Source organism: Mastigoproctus giganteus, chromosome 8, assembly GCF_048544385.1.
Source record: "Mastigoproctus giganteus isolate SK-2022 chromosome 8, ASM4854438v1, whole genome shotgun sequence".
Taxonomy (NCBI): domain Eukaryota; kingdom Metazoa; phylum Arthropoda; class Arachnida; order Uropygi; family Thelyphonidae; genus Mastigoproctus; species Mastigoproctus giganteus.
The window spans coordinates 14032427-14056146 of record NC_143582.1 but is presented as its reverse complement, the minus strand read 5'-3'; the positions used below and the strand labels follow the sequence as shown (position 1 = coordinate 14056146).

Genomic DNA, 23720 nt, shown 5'->3' with positions numbered 1-23720 from the left:
CATGTGTTTACTTGTACCCCAATGATTCCCAGCAGTCTCTGAAATATCCTGCATCTTATTTTCCAGGCTGCGGCTCATTCCAATAGAAGCAGTGCAAGAATCACTTTCACCTCTGCCAGTGGCTACTGTTAATCTATTAGTCCTTGTATCCCCCCAATCTAGCAGTTTTCCGACCCACCTAACATTGCCTCGATAGCATCAGCAAACATTCTTGCACCCTTTCTATTTAAGTGTATCCCATCCCTGTAGAAGCAGTCTCTCCTGTTAACAAGTACAGACCAGGCTGAAAAAAATTCTACCCCTTGAGCCCTGCACAATCTTTCCAGGGCCGAATTGATTGACAGGGCTCTCATCATATACTCCCTCCTATCGTGTCTGGGCAGAATTGCAGACACTTTCAATTTCAACCCTAATTCACGGCTTTTTTTCATCAGTGACCTGTACTTGTCAAGTAATTCCGCCGGTCTCCTACTCTTAATGTCATTAGTGCCAACGTGTACAACTATATCACCTTTTGTGCCCTTAAAAGATGATATCCGCTCTACAACGTCATCAACTTTTGCCCCTGGCAGACATACCCTGGTCCTATTCCACCTATCCTTTTTACAAAGCATGTTTCCCGTTTCCCTGACAATAGAGTCACCAACAACTACTAGTTCCTTTGGGACCAGCGCATTCTGCCTTGGGGGCTGCCGCTGTGTTCCGCGATGACCAAGTGCAAGCTCTGGCATTGGTGTGGGCAGCTGAGAGCTTGATGGGCCCCTCACTTGTAATCCTTCGAGGGCATCCACCCTATCCTTCAAGCTCTCATATAGGCCCATAACAACGCTGAGTTGTCTCCTTATCTCCTTACACTCCTTGCATCGCACACACACAAAGACATCCCCCATGGCAGTATCATGTCCCATACTTGACTGCTCCTCAAACATCAAGCAAATAGTGCATCTTACAAGGCTGTGATTCAGAGGACAACTGCCCCCCTCAGTTCTCCCCTGGGCCACAGCATTCCCATTAGCTTGAGCCCTTTGCTTTGCTGCTCTGGTTTGAGTTTCTTGTTTCGGATCATTGCAGCGGCTGCATACAGCTAGTGAAGCGTGGCTCCTCTGATGTGTGTAATTTATTTCATTGTCTTAGCAAACTTTAATTTGCTCCAGTGTAATTTGTGATACTTCCGGTTGGAAAGTGACGTCCAAGATGTTATGAACTGATTGTTACCTAGAGGTAGCCATTGTTCCTTATGGAGTCTTCATAGATGTTTTGACCTCAAGTGGGGGAGCTTGTTTGTGCTGATTTTATACACCAGCTTCAGCTGGCCTGGCCAGTGGCGATTGGAACAAAGAAGTTTATGTCTACAGTGAGATCTCTCCCCCACTTAGGGCATCGTAGCCCTCGGTTACCTGTTTCTTTCACATCTCCAATTTAATTCTTTCACCAGGTAAACCCTGCCACCACAAAAATTTCCCTGCTCTTCACAGTTCCTCTGTTTGGATGAGGAATTCCATCCACAGGCCCTCTGTCTCACTTAGGGTGGTAGAAAATGAAAAAGACCTGGGAGTAATTGTGTAGACAGATATGAAATTTACTGAGACTTAGATTTTACGAACGTAACAAAATTAATTAATACATGCAGGGAGTGTGCCATAAAAGGTCATTCATTGTTTTCAATGATATACAGGAATTTTGCTAGCAGGGAAAAGGAGGTGATTATCTCTTTGTATAAAGCAATAGTCAGATCACGCCGTGAGTACTGCATATAGGTGTGGAGGTCGCGTTTTAGGAAGACTGTAAATTTTCTTTAGCGTATACAGAGAAGGGCAACAAGATTGGTGAGGGAGGATTAAAGGGATCGCTTACCAATGAGGCTTAAGTTGTGCAAATTGCGGCGCCTGGAGACCAGTCACCTGCGAGGTGATCTGATTGAGGTGTATAAGGTCTTGAATGGATTGTGCACGCTGAATTGTGGTGGGATTCTTCCGCTTGATTAGATTACGGCCCTAAGGGGACATAAATTCGAATTGAGGAAATACAGCTGTACCATAGATGTTCGGTGGTTAATTGCTGGGACAAGCTTCCATCTGTCGTTGTGGAAATTGATAGCTGAAATAAATTGAAGGAGGGACTGGACAAACTTTTAGAGGGAATGGTTGTGGGAATTTTTTTTTTTTTTTTTTTTTTTGGCTGATGGTACCGAATTACTGTTACTAGACGTTTTAAATTGTGTCCGTGACAATTTTGTTATTAGTGTCTATTCCTATATTTGTCGTTCATAAAAGCCTGAATTGAATTTAACCAAGGAGCAATAATTTTGAATTAATATTATGATTATATAATTATTAGTATATATTATGAATAGTTTTTGGTAGTTATTTTCGTACGATTGGAATTCTTGAAAATATAATAATAATAATTTTCTTCAATTATCACAATAATTCTCTTATACAAAAAATTGAATTTCAACATATTTTTTATTGTTATATCGCATTTCTTAAATTTGATCGGCAAAGGAAGTCAAAACTAGGTCTTTTCCAAATGGTAGTGTGGATGATTAGGTGTATTGTAGAATCCCTGAAAGGATGAAGTGTCCAATGCAAAATGAAATAAACAATTGTTTCCATAACCATAAATTGACCATTTAGTTTTTTTTTTTTTTTTTGGCGTTGCATTATTTCTGACAGCGGTTTCCTATTAAGGTATTATTATTATATTTTGTATTTTAATAAAGTATCATTTCACTTTTGTTAGGTTTCCTATATTTCCAAGTTCAAAAGCCTATCTCGTCAAAGACGAGATAGGCTTTTGAACTTGGGTCTGTATTTTAAAACAACAAAAACTTTTTTTTTTGCATTGTCCTATCACATGTACACCTTCGTAATAAATTATTGTTTAATGAAAGTCGTTGATTGACACAGTCATCTTGCAGGTGGAGATAATAATTTGTCAATCCCCGCAGAATCGTAGGTACGTTGCCTGCATAAGATTCGGCACAGAACAGAGTAGTAAGGTACTACTGTCTGAGCACATGTTGTTCTTGCACAGAAGTGGATGCTTGGGTGATAGTTACGCCCCTGTGTGGAGTGGCAATGCTCGAAGGCAAACAAGAAGAAATGGCGGCATTGGCCGAAGCTGTGGACGGATGCATGCACTCGATTGCTGTTTATTATGAATTCTGAGAATATGTGATTTTCTTACTATGCATCTCAAGTGCGTTCTGCATGAAACCTTAGTACTTAGAAGGATAAAAAAAAAGTAAGTTTTTTTTTTTTTTTTTTAAATCTGCAGTTTGGTTCAAATAATAACGAAGAAAAATGTTATTTATGTGGCGGATGTCGAGAGTATGAAAATTGTGGTACTAAGATCCCCTCCTGGTTCTAAGGGCAAGTTTATCAAATTTATGCCAATTGATATGTTAAGCCTAATTGTCGGGTTAAATTTTGTTACGGCGTTTGTGTTATGTGATGTGTTTACAAAAACGTTTGAAATAGTAACGATGGTATATATGTATGAATACGTATGACTATGAATTGTATCATGTTATTTAGGTAAATTATTTGTTTCTTGAAAGGTAGGGATTCTTTTATAGTATTTTCAGTGTATATATATTAAATATATACCAAATTGGTATATTTAATTGTTGCTGCTTTTAAATTGAATTGTATGCGTTCAGTAGTACTGTGTATTTTTATGTTTATAAATAGTATATTGGGAACGTCTCGAATAGAACTCGGGAACGGTTTATAGTGTTTCCGATATATATATATATGTTTTTTTTTTTTTTTTTTTGTACTAGTCTGCTTATTTTGATTATGACATATGTACTTACCCTTAGTTTTTTATCCAAATTTTGCGCATATATTTTTAATTATTATTTTTGGTAATTGCAATTAAAAAGAAATGTCAGAAGCAACGGTCGTTAAATAATTTCTCTTTGATGGGATGGTGATCTTTTCTCTTTACCATTTTTATTTATAAACACCACATTCACCCGACACCTGCACGCAATCTTTATTTACTACTGGCATTCTAATGAAATATAGGAAAACATTATTCTTCGTTTGTGTGTCTTTTACTGTTCCTGTAAATAATCTATATTTTGAGTTAATCAAAGAATTCACCCATCACTCAATAAGCATATGATCGCCGATGTTAGATATATATATATATATTGATCAGTTTATATATATATATATATATATATATATATAAACTGATAAAAATGAAATTGTGGGCAGTAACTTTTTGTATGTGTTAATTTGTTTTCCTGAGTAGCTGTAATAGAAGTGTCAGTTTGTAGTAATGAGTGTATTTTTAAAGGATAAAGTAATATGCAGTTTATAGCCAGCTGATTTGAACGGAAGTCTAATTTGTGTACCCTGTAATTTACTGAAATAATCAAGTAGCATTAATCATTTTCACATCTGCACATATATGTAGTTTGCGTATGTCTTGTAACACATGTTGTTTGGTAGCAGCTGCTAATATCTTATATTCCATAAAGTGGTATATGAAATATATGTATTATATGTTTAAACTAAAAGTATAAAAGTGATAGTTTTAGTTTAAGCATATAAGTTTAAATTTGGAAATGGTAAGAGTTTGTACACAAATCTTGTTAATATGATATATCGGTAAAGTGGAGCAGAAATCCTTTCAGGACTGACTGAACTTTCCTTAATTCACAAACCTTAAGTTTGAGCTGAATTTCTTGTGTGAATGTATAAAAAAAATGTGAATTAAAAAAAAAATGCAAATAAAAGCAGTTGTCAAAACAACAGGTCCACAATATTATTACCTTGACATTGGTATCTACATTAAAAACAATGGTGCATTTATAATTATATGGATCAGAATCCATTGAATTTTTATCTAATATTATTACGTTAATGTGTATTTCACACAGGTTAGATTGGATTATTCTGTATTTTGTTATTAATAAAGGAATGATAAACATTTTTGACCTTGTTAAAATAAGGAGAGACATATTGTAATGAAAGCATGAAAATTTCACTTATGGTCTGTGATTATAATATTGGCACAGGCATGATGGTTTATACTTTATCCAGTTTTTTCTTCTCCTTATTTTTTCCACTCCTACCATCCTTTAATAATAATCAAAGAAATTATACCCTATACAAGTACGAACCTCAGGTTATACTAGAGACCACTATCCACAAGTCATACTGCGAATGTGACATAAATAAATTATATATACAGTGGATTCTGGTTATTTGGGACACATCAGGACTAGTGGCCCGATTAAGTGGCTGCCCCAATTATGCCAAGTTTCACGTAAATAGTTAAAAATACAGTATTTGATCTGTATGATCAAATCATGTTATGATGGACTCGCCACAGCAAAGTACCATTCACTATACGGTGTATATATATATATATATATGTATGGCCGCCTCTGGCAGGAACAGCAGTGCGTAGCACACGCTTCTTGATTAGACCGGGGTTCGATCCCGTGACCACCAGATACGGAGGATGTGGAAAGGTCAGGGAATGACCACCGCATATCCCCGGAGCAATATGGCCTTAGTTGCTAATGCTCCTAAAAACCAAATAACAAACAAACTATACGGTATGCAGTAAGCACTGATCATTGTGATCATATTTGTGAATTGAATTTTAATTCTATTAAAGAGCAATTCTAATAAGCGAAAATAGGATGAATATTATCCACAGGCTATAAAAGTAAAGATAAATTAAGCACAAATTTACACTTTACTACCTTATCAATTAAAAAATTAAATGGTACGTGAAAATCGGAAGAATATTTTCCACAGGTTAGCAAAATAAAAATAAATTTACTCTTACGTGCATAGCTTAATTAATATGTACTGTAATATGGACATACTTACTAGTTAATATTTCTGTTCACTGACATTTTGGGTGGCAGTTTAAAATTTAAAACAGTAAAAAAGATAAGCAACCATTATCAAAGAACGTGGCATGCACAAATTGCAACTAACATGATACGTTCAAGTGAGATAAGGAGTAACAAGTTAAGAAGCTTAAAAAATAGGAATGAAGAGAAGATTCTGAAAATTTGTTTTTTATATGATTGAAGGTTTCATGGAAGGGGAAACACATTTCACCATAATAACGTAAAAACACACAGAATTCCAGCTGTCGGTATTACCACAAATTCAATAAGATCAAGTTTACCATCTGTTTATAATAGATTGCACTAACAGAAAAGCCCAATAAACCGGAAACTGCTAATTGTTTAATGGTTGTGACCTTCAGAAATCCAACTAGACCACGTGATCGGATTTATGAATACGGTTGGTAAGGTCGGAGACAATCGTAGGGTAATCTCGAGTGCTGTGATCTCCTGTCCCAATTAAGCAAAGAAAACCCTGGCTGTTTTCTTGATTTGGTTCTGTTCTTTTAGATTTGTCCCAAATAAACGGTTGGCCCGATTAATTGGTGTCCCAAATACCAGAATCCACTGTATTTTTACCAAGATGATCCCACACAACAGACTGGACATGACCATTACTGACAAGAAGATAAAGACTACCTACCTGATTAACAAAGCAGTGGCCAACACCAGCAACTTTGAGAAAATCTATGAGGAAAATATCAGGAAGTACACAAACCTTAGATAGGAAGTCAAAAAGATGTGGCATATGGAACAAGTAACAACATTCCGATTGCTGTGTCAACCATCACCACAATGCTAAAGACTCAGAGAACACCTACAAGACTCCAGAAAGTTTATGGAGTATTAGTATTAGTAATGGCTGCATGGTGCAAGAAAGCCTATGGCTTATGCTGCACCAGCCAAAAAAAAAAAAAAAAAAAAAAATCTGAACAAAACAATGATAAAAACAAAAAAAAAAAAAATAAATACTGTAATAATAATTAATAAAAAAAAAGGAAATTAAACCTATCATCCTATGCGCTTCCCTTACCCGAAAGTACTATCCAGATGACCTTTGAATTTCCCAAACTGTCAGCGTCTACCACCCATGAAGGCAACTTATTCCAGTAATTTATAACCCGCTGGCTAAAATAAAACTTCCTGCAGGCCAATCTAAATATTTCCCCCCCCCGTAACTTAAATTTATGTCCCCTAGTTGTAGCATCATTTATAATCTTGAAAATTTCATCCTCATTCATTTTACTGATGCCTCTCAGAGCCTTAAACACCTCAATCAAATCTCCTCTAAGGTGTCTAGTTTCCAAAAATAGTTTCCAAATATAAGACATAAGCAGCTGCTACCAAACAACATGTGTTACAAGACATACACAAACTACATATATGTGCTGATGTGAAAATGATTAATGCTACTTGATTATTTCAAGATCGTCAGGGTATCTTGACTATCCTGAAAACCTGTAGGATAGTCAGGGTATCTTGACCAATAATAGTAACAAACACCCTACATACTTGGTGTTCGTTGTGGAATGAAAAAAACCCATGAGGAGAAGAAAGAGATTATTAGCCATATGGTGCAAGGAAGCCTGAGGCTTATGCTGCACCAGCCAAAAAAAAAAAAAAAAATTCTGAATTACCCTGAGAGAGAGAACAAGAGTCAGAAGGAGAAAGGAATCACCAAGAAAGAGAATGATGATACCCAGCTGAGGACCCTGGGTGTGCCAAGCCCCCATACTCACCAGATGTGAGCTCCTGGGGTTAAATATAATAATAATATTATTATTAATAAAGTTGTGTTCCCTAGAACCTTTTCTACCCTTTGTCCCTAAATTTTTCTGCAGTCTTTTCTGTTTTTGTTCTGATTCACTGTGTAATACAAAAACTTAATTGTTTAGTTGTCATCTAACATAAGGGTGAGTCAAATTAAAATTAAATTATATTTTTACCAATAATTCGTATTTTATTTTTCAAAAAAAACAAACAAAATATTCACCACAGTGGAGGCACTTATCATCTCTGCACCCAATTTTTTTAAACCTTGTAAGTCTTTTAGTTGCTGTTGACACATTGTTTTGATGGCTTCGCTCATTTAGTATTGATAAGTATATCTGTTCCACAGACAATGAATAAGATGTAATTATTATTATTCATTGCTGTTTGTGTGGAATGGATATTCTTCCCGCTTAGTGTTCAGTATTCCAGAAACATGAATTACAAGGGGACAAGTTCAGTCTCTACAGAAGATGTATTGTCACTTCCCAGTACAGTTTCTGGATGATTGCATAGTGCGTTGTACTTTTTATAGCTGTATGTTATTGTGTGAAAAATGACACCATCAGTTAAATGGCTGGGGTCTGTTTGTTTTAGATGCAGATAACACATTGCAGATGAACTTTGATTAGTCTTGCACAAAGACTGATTTTACTTGTACATGTGAAATGGTAATGGCAACAGTTTATATGAGTTGAAAACATCATGTGCATAACTTTCCAGTGCTTTTGAAAGTTAAATCTTCAGCTTTGTTAAAATATGGTAATCTCTCTTCCGTTCCCTCCCCACCGCATCTTGCCCAAAGTCACTTTGCAATTCAAGAAGTGTTTTTGGCTTCACAACTCACTTTTTAGTGAGTAGAAATATGGAGACACATTACCAGCTTGTACAGTTAAAAGGTACCAAGTATTTAGGCTCAGCCAAATTGTCACAAGTTTCTCAGGAAAATGCACAGTTAGACCGAATGTGAGGTGATGATATATGCTTAAGTTTGCATGTTATTTTAAATGATTAATATGGACAATTTAACTGATTGTGCAAGCCATCTTTAAAGTATGACAGCTAAAAAAAAAAAAAAAAAAATATATATATATATATATATATATATATAAAGAATTATTATTATTAGTATAAAATATAGTAAGTAGATATTTATGCTTAGAATTAGACTAATGAAAATACCGTGTACCCTGGGAGCGATATACGTGTTGACCGAAAGGGGGGGGGGAAGATAGGAATCGAAATTAAAATAAATATAACAATAGAAAAAATAAACCAAATGGAATTTTGAAGAGACGACCAAGGTGGAAATAGCATTGCGGTGTCATTCATAATTTTAGTGTCTTCTTCAGAGGTCATCCGCCAAAATAATGAAAAATACAGCAATACTCTTACTTCTGTTTCCGAGTATTGCTGTCTTTTTCATTATTTTGGTGGATGACCTCTGAAGAAGACACTAAAATTATGAATGACACCGCAATGCTATTTCCACCTTGGTCGTCTCTTCAAAATTCCATTTGGTTTATTTTTTCTATTGTTATATTTATTTTGATTTCGATTCCTATCTTTCCCCCCCCCTTCGGTCAACACGTATATCGCTCCCAGGGTACACCGTATTTTCATTAGTCTAATTCTAAGCATAAATATCTATTTACTATATTTTATACTAATAATAATAATTCTTTATATATACATTATGGCTGTAGGGTATTTTTGCATTAGCAGTGATTTCATGTTATCGTAATACTGCTTATCTAATCTTATCTAAATCTTAATCCCCCCCCCCACATATACCAATAGCTTCTCCATTCTATTATTCTATAAGATTGTGTGTATATATATATATATAGTGTTGTTAAAATTAAAATATCCCTATGTAAAGGCTCTGGAGCAAGTTCTAAGGCTCGTACTGAAGAGAAATTTGGACAACAGGTACAATAAAGAACGTGCTCATCATTTATTGGAAAAAAAAAAAAAATTAGTTACAAAATTTGTCACTATATGTGCTGATGTGCTGTGGCAATACAAATCACTTGAACGGCGCTACAATTGTTCAGTGTGGCCTCCATTTTGGTCAACAACAGTTTCCATTCGAAGAACAGCATTTTCTACAGCAGAATGTAACATGTCAACTGGACGTAACATGTCAACAGCACGTGACATCTGATGCTGTCCTTCAGATCTGCCAGAGTTTGACATCCTTCCAGATACACCTGGTTCTTCAAAAAACCCCACAACCAGAAGTCGCATGGGGTGAGGTCCAGTGATCGTGGTGGCCAAGATGTCTGGAAACAATGGCTGATGACCCGTTCATCTGTAAAGTGTTGCCTTAGCAATCTTTGGACATAACAGTGGATGTGGGGTGGTGCACCATCTTGCACGAATATGGTATCCTGAAGGCACCCACATTGTTGCAGCTCTGGTATTGCTGAAATTTGCCAACATTTCATAATATCGCTGTCAAGTAACGGAACAGGTTTTTGGTCCAGTCGGTGTTACCTGTTCAAAAAAATATGGCCCAGTCATGAATATCACCATAAATCCACACCACACTGTCACTTTTGGAGAAAGCAATGGGACCTCTTGGATAACTCGAGGGTTTTCTGTTGCCCAAATGCGGCAGTTGTATGTATTCACTTGTCCATTTAAGCAGAAGTGGGCTTCATCACTCTAAAGATGTTCCATGGCCAAGTAATATCCACTGTCATTTGTGCTAGAAACTGAAGTGCGTATGTGAAACGAATATCTGCATCACCATGCTTTAGCTGCTGTAGCATGTGCATCTTGTAAGGATAGTACTGCAACACCTGATGCATTACTAGCCTTACAGTGGAATACGGCATGCCTCTTCACGAGAAACAGCTGGCACACTTGCGCTACCACATGGAGATTGACTTGATAAATCCACAACACCCATAACCACATCTTCGACACAAGAGGAGTTCACTCATTTTCGACCTCTACCTGGTTGAACACCAAGATGTCCTGTTGCTTCAAATTTCACAGTCATTTGGCGGACAGCACAAACAGTCATAGGTCCACACCTTATGCACTTCTTTGCCGGAATTCTCTGATGGCCGCAGCTGCGTTGTTGCTGTTCTGATAGTACAGCTTCGATAATAGCGCCTTTTCCTACAGTGTTGTTGGCATTGCTGCTGTAGTGCAGGCAAACATCTACTGTATGATTTTAAAGAGACTGCTTTGCTTTTATACAGTACAGTAGAGCTGAGTAGTGGCTCTGTGGCAATAACTTACGATTATGCAAATGACATAAGTTATTTGCATAATTGTAACTAAGATATTTACGCACTATACAGTGCCATAAAGTGACAAATTTTGTATTTAATTTTTTTTTACAATGAATGGCGAGCGCATTCTTTATTGTACCTGTTGTCCAAATTTCTCTTCAGTACGAGCCTTAGAACTCGCTCCAGAGCCCTCTACATAGGGATACTTTAATTTTAATAACCCTGTATATATCTTTTAAAGGGAATAATCAATTGTTTTAAGCTTTCTTTAAAATAAAACCAAAAATCCATAGAGCTAAAAAAAAAATAACTTTCTATCTGTATTTATTTTAACAAAGTGATTATTATTATGAAAACCCCAAGCATAATAAGCTATAGTCATTGGGTTGAAGGCTGAGGAAGCAGATGATATTTGTTGACATTAGACTTGAATTTCTGCAGACTTTTAATTTTTGGGAAATACATTGAAGGAAGGTTTTTCCAGAAAACCAAAGTAGAAGGGATAGATGTAGAAGAGAAAAAGTTGGTTCTGTGAATTTGAAGTTGTGATGCAACCAATCAGCATCCAGTAAATGGATACTGACCAGTTTCATCACATGTTTAGAAGAATGGAGGAATCTCATCTGTAGATGCACAATTCAAAAGAACTGCACCCATGGAGGTATTGATAGAAAAGGCTTGTAGTGGAAGCTGAACATCTGTGAGACAGTGTTGAAAGACTACAATGAAAAGAATATTTCTTAATCCATGTTATAAACAAAATGTATCCAAATGTTTATTTACATAAACAGAAACACATTTTATATTAATAGTTGAAGCATGTAATTTATAATTCATTTAATTTCAAATATATGCTTGATGCATATTACATTTTTCCTTGTCACAATATTAAATTAATACATTCCTAATTCATCTTTTACATTTTTTTTTTTTTTTTTTTTATTTACCATCTTATTTCGTTCAATGCTGAAAGCCCAAATTCAAGTATTAGCATTAGTAGAGGCATATGATGCAAGAAAGCAAGCTTATGCAGCATCAGCCAAAAAAAAAATCCCACCTCCACTTCACCCCTCCGTTCGTCCGAAATACCTGTCTACCTGAGCCTTAAATTTATTTAGGCTATCAACTTCCACGACAAGGGATGGAAGTCTGTTCCACCAATCAACTACAGGCTGGCTAAAGGCAAATTTCTGCACATCTATCCTACATTTGTCTTTCTTCAATTTGAATTTATGCCCTCTCAGGTGATTATTCTGAGCAAGAGGTTTGTTTGTTATTTGGATTTTAGGAGCATTAGCAACTAAGGCCATATTGCTCCGGGATATGCGTTGATCATTCCCTGACCTTTCCGCATCCTCCGTATTTGGTGGCGACGGGCTCGAACTCCGGTCTAATCAAGAAGCGTGTGCTACGCACTGCTGCTCCTTCCCACCTGGCTACGGAGGCGCCTGAACAAGAGGAAGAATCCCATCAGCATTGAGCATGCTCAAACCATTCAAGGCTTTATACACCTCTATCAAATCACCTCGCCGGTGCCTAGTCTCCAGACACTGTAATTTGCAAAGCTGAAGCCTTTCTTCGTAAGAGCAACCCTTTACTCCATTCACTAATCTTGTTTCCCTTCTCTGTACTCGTTCCAGCAGCTCTACATCCTTCTTGAAATGAGGCCTCCCGACCTGTATACAGTACTCAAGGTGTGGCCTGACCATTGCCTTATACAAGGGAATAATCACCTCCTTATCACTGCTAGATAAATTCCTGCATATCATTGACAAGACACCATGAGCTACTCTTGCAGCCCGTCTGCACTGCTCAGAGAACTTCATATCTGCCTGCACAATTACCCCCAGGTCCTTTTCATTCTCTACCACTGTCAGTGTAGTACCACAGAGTTGATACGTTGCTCTGGGGTTGCTGTTTCCCATATGTAGTACTTTACATTTGTCAATGTTAAACTTCATTTGCCACCTCTCAGCCCATCTGCTCAACCTTTCCAGATCCGGTTGCAGCAGCATAGTGTCAGTAGTGACCTTGACAACCCTGCCAACCTTTGTATCATCTGAAAACTTGGACATTAAGCTTGATATACCATCATCAGCATCATTTATACCATTAAAAAAATACTCCACGAGGAAGGTTCCAAGTTGGATGAATAGTGAAGTTGCCACATTACTTGAGCATAAAAAGTACTGAAGCCTATAACAGCTACAAGGTGATGTGTAATAGAGCCACAGAAAAGGTTCGACAAGCAAAGGCAGTTTATGAGAAATCACTAGCAAACAGAGCAAAGAGGGGGGATAAAATTCTTCACATATATAAATGCCAAGAAGAGCAGGACAAACCAGGTCGGACCTTTACGTAAGGGAAAGGGGATTGTATTAAATACACCAGCTGACGTTGCAGATGAACTCAACAGTTATTTTGCATTGATATTTACAAAAGAAAAGCCTTTTGTGACAATGGGAAATTGTGGGAGGGAAGTTAAAAAATATGTAATTAATGATATTGAAATTTCGCAAGATTATTTAATGAAAAAACTTTCGAGCCTACAGACCAGTAAGGCTCCTGGAGTTGATGGAATATACCCTATAATCTTAAGGGAGGCGGCAAGCGAGTGCATTGAACCATTGAGACTAATTATGCGAGCATCACTAGACTCTGGGGAGATTCCCTTGGATTGGAAAAGTGCAAATGTATCTCCCATACATAAGGGTGGCTCTAAAAGTGAAGTTGGAAATTATCGACCTGTCAGTTTGACTTCAGTAGTAGGGAAAATCATGGAGACAATGATCAAGGGTGGAATTCAGGATCATTTGGATCGAATTGAAATTCTCAAGGATTCTCAGCATGGTTTTGTAAATGGAAAATCATGTTTAACAAATCTGGTTTGCTATTTCGAAAGGGTCACTCGCGAGCTGGATTTAGGGAATAATTTCGACATTGTTTATTTAGATTTCAGCAAAGCTTTTGACTCAGTCCCACATGAGCGGTTGCTTTATAAGCTGGAACAGGTTGGAATCACTTGGAAAATCCTTAGATGGATAGAAGGATGGCTTCAGGGCAGGAGGCAGAGGGTTGTGATAAATGGCTATTCCTCAGATTGGGTTGATGTAAGAAGTGGGGTTCCCCAAGGATCAGTATTAGGACCACTGTTGTTTTAATCTTCATAAACGACATGGATGAAGGGATAGAGGGTGTGATGTCTAAATTTGCAGATGATGTTAAAATTGGTCGAGTAGTTAATGATCACTGTCAAGCTGAGCGTCTTCAGAGAGACCTAGATAGACTTCAGGAATGGTCAGAAAATTGGCAGCTATGCTTTAATCCAACAAAGTGTAAGGTATTACACCTGGGAAACAGTAATCCCAAAATAACGTATTCACTCTAGTACTAAACCCAGTACTGGAGGAAAGGGACTTGGGCATTACGATACGGTCAGACATGAAATTCTCTGAGCATTGTAAACAGGTTGCAAGGAAGGCCCATGGTGTCCTATCGATGATCTATCGAACTTTTGCAAATAGAGATAGGGACGTGATAATCCCATTATATAAGGGTTTTGTTAGACCACACTTGGAATACTGTGTTCAAGTATGGAGACCGCACCTAAAGAAAGACATCGAGCTTCTTGAAAGGGTGTAAAGATGGGTAACTCGCCTGGTGAGATCGGAAAAAGGGCGTCCTTATGAAGAAAGACTTCGAATATGTGGGTTGCAGAGTTTGGAAACTAGACACCTTAGAGGAGATTTGATTGAGGTGTTTAAGGCTCTGAGAGGCATCAGTAAAATGAATGAGGACGAAATTTTCAAGATTATAAATGATGCTACAACTAGGGGACATAAATTCAAGTTACGGGGGGAAATGTTTAGATTGGACTGCAGGAATTTTTTTTTAGCCAGCCGGGTTATAAATTACTGGAATAAGTTGCCTTCATGGGTGGTAGAGGCCGACAGTTTGGGGAAATTCAAAGGTCATCTGGATAGTACTTTCGGGTAATGGAAGCGCATAGGATGATCGGTTTAATTTCCTTTTTTTTTATTAATTATTATTATTTATTTTTTTTTTTTTTGTTTTTATCATTGTTTTGTTCGGATTTTTTTTTTTTTTTTTTTGCTGGTGCAGCATAAGCCATAGGCTTTCTTGTACCATGCGGCCATTACTAATACTATAATACTAATTTATAAATACAGAAAACAATAATGGACCCAACACTGAACCCTGATGGACTCCACTAATAACATTAGTCCACGATGAGCAGTGTCCATTGATTACCACTGTCTGTCTTCTCCCCCTCAACCACCCCTTTATCCATAGCAGCAATTTGCCTCCAATGCCACACTGCTCCAATTTGTGCAGCAGTCTTCCATGTGCAACAGTATCAAAAGCCTTTCTAAGATCCAAGTATATAATATCAAAGTTATTCCCTGCATCCAGTTCTTTTGTGACCTCATCATAGTATCCAATCAAATTGGTCAGGCAAGACTTCCCCTTAACAAAACCATGCTGTTTCCGAGCTAAAACTGAAGTCTTGTGTAGATGATCTTGCAGTGCTTCTTTAACCAGTGCCTCCATTAATTTTCCTGGAACAGAAGATAAACTCGCAGGTCTCTAATTACTTGTGTCAGCCTTTGATCCTCCTTTGTGAATTGGGGTCTCATTTGCACATCTCCAGTCTGTGGGTACCCCCCCCGAGTCCAAGGAAGCTCTCATAATTATGGCTAAGGGTTTGCTTACTTCCTTTGCTGCTTCCTTTAATATAACTGGATAGATCCCATTCACCCCAGGTGCATTTCTTGTGTTTATCTTCAACAATTTCTCCTCCACTTTACTCTCAGTTATTACAAGATACTCCAGCTTACTGCCAGATTTGAATACACCTCTGGCATTCACCTTGCTGAATAACTCCTCATGTGTGAATGTTGATGCAAAATATTCATTTAGTTTGTTAGCTATCTGAGCAGGATCATCAACAGTTGACCCATCGATATCAAGTGGACCAATCTGATTCATCCCCTTCCTTCTAGAGTTTACATAAATAAAGAACTCTTTGCTGTTTTCCTTTGCATCCCTTGCCAAAGATTTCTCGTAATCTGCCTTTGCCTGCCTAACCTCCTTTATAACTTGGTTACAGATCACCTTGTATCTATCATAGGCTTCTGTGTCACGTTAATTTATATGTATCCCATGCATTTTTCTTCTCTGTCATATGTCTCATTAGTTCATCTGACATCCATTTTTTTTTTTTTTTTTTTTTATGAAATCCCCAAACATGAAAGGTATCAAAACCTATAGTACTTAGTACCGTGCATGGGTTAAAGGGGAAGTATGGGGGGAGGGGATGCCAGAAACTTTGCTCTAGAGACTAAACATGGGTTTCACCACTTCAAGCCCCCAATAAGCAAAGTGGTGGTATTTCACCGGTTGATGAAAGTCATCTACCACCTGCATTTAGGCCTAAACTTTGAACAATATTTCTTAGTTGGTTTGTAAAGCCTAGTAGCTTCCAATATAAGTTCTTTGAATGCTTCCCATTTTGTATTTGCTGTTGGTAACATCTTCAGTTGGTCCCACTGAATAGAATTTAAATACTGTCTCAGACCATCATAGTCGCCTTTACGAAAGCAATAACCCTTCCCTTTACCCCTGATGCTAGTTACCTCTTTGAGTAAATCCACTTCAGCACACTGTGATCACTGCCACCCAGTGGTTCCTTTATCTGCAGATTCTTAATGCATGAAGAATCACTAGTGATAATCAGATCAAGAGTATTACTCCCTCTAGTTGCCTCCCGAATATGCTGATGTAGAAAACAATCATCCAATAAATCCACAAAACCTCTGCTAGTGTGTGAGTGACCAACCCACAAATTCCAGTCAATATCTGGGAAATTAAAATCACCCATTATAAGACTCTCTGATGTATTGGCCCACTCTATTTCCCTGTACAGTTTGTTATTATACTCATCAGAGTCATTAGGCCTATAGCACACTCCTACTCTCAATTTTGATCTCCCAATGCTAATATCACACCAAACTGACTCGACACTGCACTGTCCAGCGATGTCGACTGGCTTCACTTCCTTGGATTTTATGTGTTTCTTAACTAAAGCATAACCCCTCCTCCTTTCCTATCCTGTCTATCCTTTCTGTAGACATTGTACTCCCCATAAGTATGGATCGTTCAGCCTGACCAAATTTTTTCTATAGCCAAAGTAGGAAAATAGTGCTAATTTTTGAATTAAAAAAGGTTAATATTTCTAAATTATTTTGTGCAACTTTTCGTTTCAACTGGCTAGTTTTTTCCTTAAAAGCATTAATTTTGTCAGTCAAAAATGGCATATTTATATGTATCCAGTTTGTTTAAATTATGGAATAAAACAGACAGATATGCAAGTTTTCATATTTATATGTCATTAGATAAATACTTACAAAAATCAAATTCTTCTAATGAAAAAAAATAAAAGAAGTTCATATAATTCAACCTTTGCAAGCCAGCTTGCGTCACTGTGTGAAAACAACTTATGGTGATCAGATTCCATTATCTTATGTAGCTTTTGTTTTTTATGTGAAAACACCTTTGGCGGCACCTACTGAATTTCGGACTGCAGTAAAACCAATTTGTCACGAAAATGCAATCCTGACACGATGCAAATATGTCATTTCTTGTCATTTTGTCACTTCCTAAATGAAAACTACCCTTATGTCATTGTGGGAATAGACATTTTGAATTGAGTTAGCTGCAATTTTTATTTTTATGTGGTTTGGGTTTTTGTAAGGAATAAGTTATTTGAGCAAATTTGTTTGCATTGATAGTCCAATTGAGTTCTTTCAGATACTTGGTAATTCTATACATCTGTAAATTCACATCATGGCTAACTTTGTGAATACCATCACAGACTTTGGAAATAATAAACAACTCTAAATCATTGGCATATTGACAGCATATTTGGATTTGCTTGCAAGGGTGGTTTGTCAAATGCTGAAAATATAGTACTGGAAAGTATATGAGGGGATATCAAAACATTTGTACCCTTACCTAGAAATAATAGCCCTAGAAAGGTGAAACTTCACAGGAACTTTACTCCTTTTCTATGTACTCTCCACATATAGTAACATATTTCTCCTATCTGTGGATTAGTTGTTTAATGCCTTGATCATAGAAGTCCCCACTTTTTGCCTGAAACCACTATTCCACTTCATCGATGACTTCCTGAGATGAATCAAAGTGGCATCCACGCAATAGTTTCTTCATTTCTTGATTGTGCTAAGTCAGGAGAATAGGGTGGGTGCTGCAGTAGCAATCCAACAGTTGGTTAGAACATTGTGTTCAACATTGCTTCTGCAAAGACATCAGCAATCTTGGAACCCATTGTGTGGAGACCTTAGACATGTGCAGGTGGTCATGTAAAATGCTGCGGCCAGACCCATAACCAATTCCCACTGCATTTGCAACGAAATGAATTGTCACATGTTTGTCACTCAGCACCAGCTGTTCAACCTCTGCAACCATCTTGCTGTCTGTGAATGTTGATGGCCTTCCTTTCCTTCCTTTGGCTCATCAAAGACATTTGTATGACTGCACTGGAACTCCTGTTTCCACTTTTTTAGTGTCATAGGATGGACAATTCTGCCCATACACAGCTTTCATTTCTTCTTCAATTTCCTGAGCTTTCTTGTCCTGCAAATGCAGGAACTTGATCACTGACCAATACTCAACTTTGTCAACCATAGTGTCCTTCCTCAGATTCTAGGCTCCACTTCTGGTGTACAATCAGCTACGGGAATGAAATTTCACATGTTAGTTATGGAATATGTAGACAACTTATATTGTGTTATAGGCCAAATGAATCTGATGAGTATAATGAGCAATTGTGCAGAGAAATAGAGTGGACCAGTAAATCAGAATGTCTTATAATGGGAGATTTTAACTTTTCAGATATCGACTGGAACTTGTGGATTGGTCACTCACACTCTAGCAAGACTTTTGTGAATTTATTGGATGACTGCTTTCTACAGAAACATGGGTCGAGAAGCAACCAGAGGGAGTAATACTCTTGATCTGATTATCAGCAGTGATTATTCATGCATTAAGAATTTACATTTAAAGGAACAACTGGATGACAGTGATCACAATGTACTGATGTGGGAATTACTTAAAGATGTAACTACCATCAAGGCTAAAGGGAAGGGCTTTTGCTTTTGTAAAGGTGACTACACTACAGAGGTCTCGGACAGTTTTTAAATTCTGTACAGTGAGATCAACTGATGATGTTACCAACATTGAATTCTAAATGGGAAGCCTTGAGGGACTTAATTTTGGAGGCTACTAGGCTTTTCATTCCAACTAAGAAATACTGTTCAAGGTTTAGGCCTAAATGAATGTCAGATGAACTAATGAGGCTCATGGCAGAGAAGAAAAACGTATGGGATGCATATAAAGTATCAGGTGACATAGAAGCCTATGGCAGATATAAATTAGTCTGTAATCAAGTCACAAAGAAAGTTAGGAAGGCGAAGGCAGATTACGAGAAATGCTTGGTAAAGGAAGTAAAGAAAAACAGCAAAGAGTTCATTACTTATGTAAACTCTAGAAGGAAAGGGATGAATCAGATTGGACCACTTAACATAGATGGTTTGACTATTGATGATCATGCTCAGGTAGCTGACAAACTGAATGAATATTTTGCATCTACATTCACACATGAGGAGTTATTCAATGAGGGGAGTGCCAGAAGTTTATCAAACTCTAACTGGGGGCTAAGTGATTTTGTAATAATTAAGAGTAAAGTGGAGGAGAAATTGTTGAAGTTAAACATAAAAAAGGCACCTGGGGTGGATGGGATCTATCCAGTTATATTAAAGGAGGCAGCAAAGGAAGTTAGCATACCCTTAGCCATAATTATGAGAGCTTCCTTGGACTCACGGGAGGTCCCCATGAACTGGAGGTGTGCAAATGTATCGCCAATTCACAAAGGGGTTTCAAAAGGTGACACAAGTAACTATAGACCTGTTAGTTTAACTTGTGTTCTGGGGAAAATAATGGAATTAGTGTTTAAAGAACACTAATTGCAGGATCATCTAGACAAGACTGCAGTTATAGTTAAGACACAACATGGGTTTGTTAAAGGGAGGCCTTGTGTGACCAGTTTGATTGGATGTGGTCACAAAGGAACTGAATGCCAAAAATAATTTTGATATCATATACTTGGATTTCAGGAAAGCTTTTGATACTGTTGCACATGGAAGACTGCTGTACAAATTGGAGAGATATGGCATTAAGAGTAAGTTGCAACAATGGATAAAGGGATGGTTGAGTGGGACATGAGAGAGAGTGGCAATCAATGGACAAATGTTATTAGTGGAATTCCCCGGGGTTCGGTGTATACAAAACATTGTTGTTTTTTATATTTATCAATGATACTGATGAAGGTATGTCAGGTTTAATGGCCAAGTTTGCAGATGATACAAAATGTTGTCAGGGTTGTTAACGACAGTAAAGACAGTATGCTGCTCCAACTATATCCTGATAAGTTGGGCAAATGGGCTGAGAAGTGGCAACTGAAGTTTAACCTTGACAAATGCCAAGTACTGCATATAGGTAGCAATAACCGAAGAGAAACGTACTAACTGTGTGGTACTACAATCAGGGAAGTGGAAAGTGAAAAAAACCTGGGGGTAATTGTGTAGTCGAATATGAAGTTCGCTGAGCAGTGCAGATGGGCTGCCAGGGCAGATCATAGAGTCTTGTCAATGATATATAGGAATTTTGCTAGCAGGGACAGGGAGGTGATTATCCCATTATACAAGGCAATGGTCAGGCCACATCTAAAGCACTGTGTAAAGGTCCGGAGGCCTCATTTTAGGAAGGATGTAGAGTTGCTAGAACGAGTACAAAGAAGGGCAACAAGATTGGTGAGGGGAACAAAGGGGTCCTCTTACCAAGAAAGGCCTAAGTTCTGCAAATTGCAGTGCCTGGAGAGTAGGCACCTATGTGATCCGATTGAGGTGTATAAGGCCTTGAATGGCTTGAGCAAGCTGAATGCTGATGGGATTCTTTCTCTTGCTTAGATTAAGAACCTGAGGGGGCACAGATTCAAATTGAGGAAAGACAGTTGTAGAATAGATGTGCAGAAATTTGTCTTTAGCCAGCGGGTATTGATTGATGGAACAGACTTCCATCTTTTGTTGGGGAAGTTGACAGCCTAAATAAATTTAAGGCTGTGCTGGACAAGCATTTGGAACGAATGTATGGGTGAAATGGGAAGTGTTTTTTTTTTTTTTTTTTTCGGCTGATGCTGCATAAGCTTGCTTTCTTGCATCGTAGCATTACTAATGCTAATGCTAAAAAATGGCATGTTCCTACTGATGTTTTATCTAGGTCAGGGTATGAACTTTTTGATTCCCCCTTGTACCTCCTTGAGGAATGCCTGTTGTTATGAGAATATAATTGGCACTAGTGGAGTAGAGGAGATATCTGTGATTAGGCTGTACTGTAGAGAGGAGATTACTATTGTGTCAGTAGGAAAATGTTTTTTTAGTATCTCAACAGCTTTTCTGTAATCATTGTAGAAAGCACCTCTGATCTCCAAATACAAGACATAACATTGTGCCTTATCTTGAAGCGCAATTTGGTTGTGCACAATGGTGTCTATTAGGCTCACTTTTATTGTGCTAATGGTTTTCTATAGAACGCTAAATATTTATGTAACCTTAACCGCTAAATAATATAAGTAAAAGGTTCTCTCCACACTAGCCATTATGATTCACAGCATGATACCAAGAGATATTCAGATTTCAACACTTTCCAATATTTGCAATTGGTATTGGCATCTCGCATTTTTCACAGAGGTGTTACTTGATATGATCTTTAAACGAACAAAATTTCAGATGACGTTTTAACATGAAAAGGTTGAGAGTTTGAATTACAATTTTAAATTCCATTGCGTCCATTAGTCCAATACTATTGGACCAAAATTCAAAATATTAACTACAAATTGGATTTTTGATGTGAAAACATTTTTGGTGGCACCTACTAATTTTTCGGACTGAAGTAAAATTTTTTGGTCACAGAAATGACACAAATGACTTCACTTCCTAAATTATGCTAAAATGCGTGAGACAAAAAATTCTTGCCAAATAATTCTAATGTTGCAGTCATATGAAAAATACTTGTATTGTTGCGATCATACTAACTGGAGTAGAAACTGCAGACAGTAGGTTTGACGACATACTATTCAACAAATGGCTACAATCAAATGGGTAATTAGGCTATTGGTTTGGATTTGACTAGCCTCTTCCAAGCTAAGGATGTTTTCACATAAAACATCTTTCATGCGTACAAGGTACACATGCTGTTTTTTTTTTTTGTGTGTGTTTGGTGAGATCCAACATTTTTGCTAGTTTAATCATAACAGTTTCTCAAAATTTCTTGAAGGCAGTTAGAAATTTGATGTTGAAGAAAGTTGATGGCACTGTAGAGAAGATATTGTCTTTTAAAGGCACAAAAGGTGATATTGTTGTACACATTGGCACTAATGACCTTAAGAGTAAGTGATCTGTAGATTTAATTAACAAGTACAGGTCAATGTTGCAAGCTAGGGTTGAATTTGAAAGAGTATAATTTTGCACATACGTGATATGAGGGAGTATATGATGAGAGCCTTGTCAATCAGTTTGGCCCTGGAGAGATTGTGCAAGGCTCATGGGTAGAATTTTTTTTCAGCATGGTCTGTGCTTGCTAACAGGAGAGACTGTTTTTACAGGGATGGGATACACTTAAATAGAAAGGGTGCAAGAATATTTGCTGCTGCTATCAAGGAAGTGTTAGGTGGTTCGGAAAACTGCTAGCTTGAGGGTATTCACAGACTAAAAGATTAACAGTAGCTGCAGGCACAAGCGATTCTTGCACTGCTTCTATTGTAATGAGCAGCAGCCAAGAGAGCAAGTTGCTGAGGCTTTCAAGAGCTGCTAGGAGTCATCATGGAACAAGTAAATACATGGGCTGTGTTAGGGTAACTAAGAGTAAGAACAGGTGCATGTATACTTGCATGTACATCCATGCTAGAAGTATAGTAAATAAATTTGATGAATTTGAAGTGCTGATCAAGGCATCAAAGGCAGCTATTGTTGGGATATCAGAGACATGGTGTTACACAGATATAAGCAGTGCAGAATTGGAATTTGGGGAGTACAACGTGTACAGAAAGGATAGACAGGGTTATGCTTTTAGTTAAGAAACACAGAATCTAAGGAAGTGCATCCAGTTGACATGGATGGACAGTGCAATGTTGAGTCAGTTTGGTGTGACATAAACAGTCAGTTTGGTTGACTGTTGCACATGCAAGACTGGTGTACAAATTGGAGAGATATGGCATTAAGAGTAAGTTGCTACAATGGATAAAGGGATGGTTGAGTGGGAGATGAGAGAGAGAAAGGGAAAATGAGAGTAGGAGTGTGTTAGCATTAGCATTAGTAGAGGCATTTGATGCAAGAAAGCAAGCTTATGCAGCATCAGCCAAAAAAAAAAAAAAAAAAAAAAGTAACAAATAAATAAAAATAACCACTTCCACTTCACCCCTCAGTTCGTTCGAAATACCTGTCCAGCTGAGCCTTAAACTTATTTAGGCTATCAACTTCCACGACAAGGGATGGAAGTCTGTTCCACCTACCAATCACCCGCTGGCTAAAGGCAAATTTCTGCACATCTATCCTACATCTGTCTTTCCTCAATTTGAATTTATGCCCTCTCAGGTGATTATTCTGAGCAAGAGGAAGAATCCCATCAGCATTGAGCATGCTCAAACCATTCAAGGCTTT

At 37.6% G+C, this 23720-nt stretch overlaps 1 protein-coding gene across 2 annotated transcripts in view; it reads left to right on the top strand.

Annotated features, from left to right (window-relative positions):
* Nucleotides 1–3002: 3002 nt before the first annotated feature.
* Nucleotides 3003–23720, top strand: part of LOC150081272 (sentrin-specific protease 6-like) — a 369847-nt gene continuing 349129 nt past the window's right edge. For both annotated transcript variants that reach the window (XM_090379581.1, XM_090379580.1), the window contains exon 1: nucleotides 3003–3246. The gene's annotated coding sequence lies outside the window, so the exon portion shown is untranslated. The remainder of the gene's footprint in view (nucleotides 3247–23720) is intronic.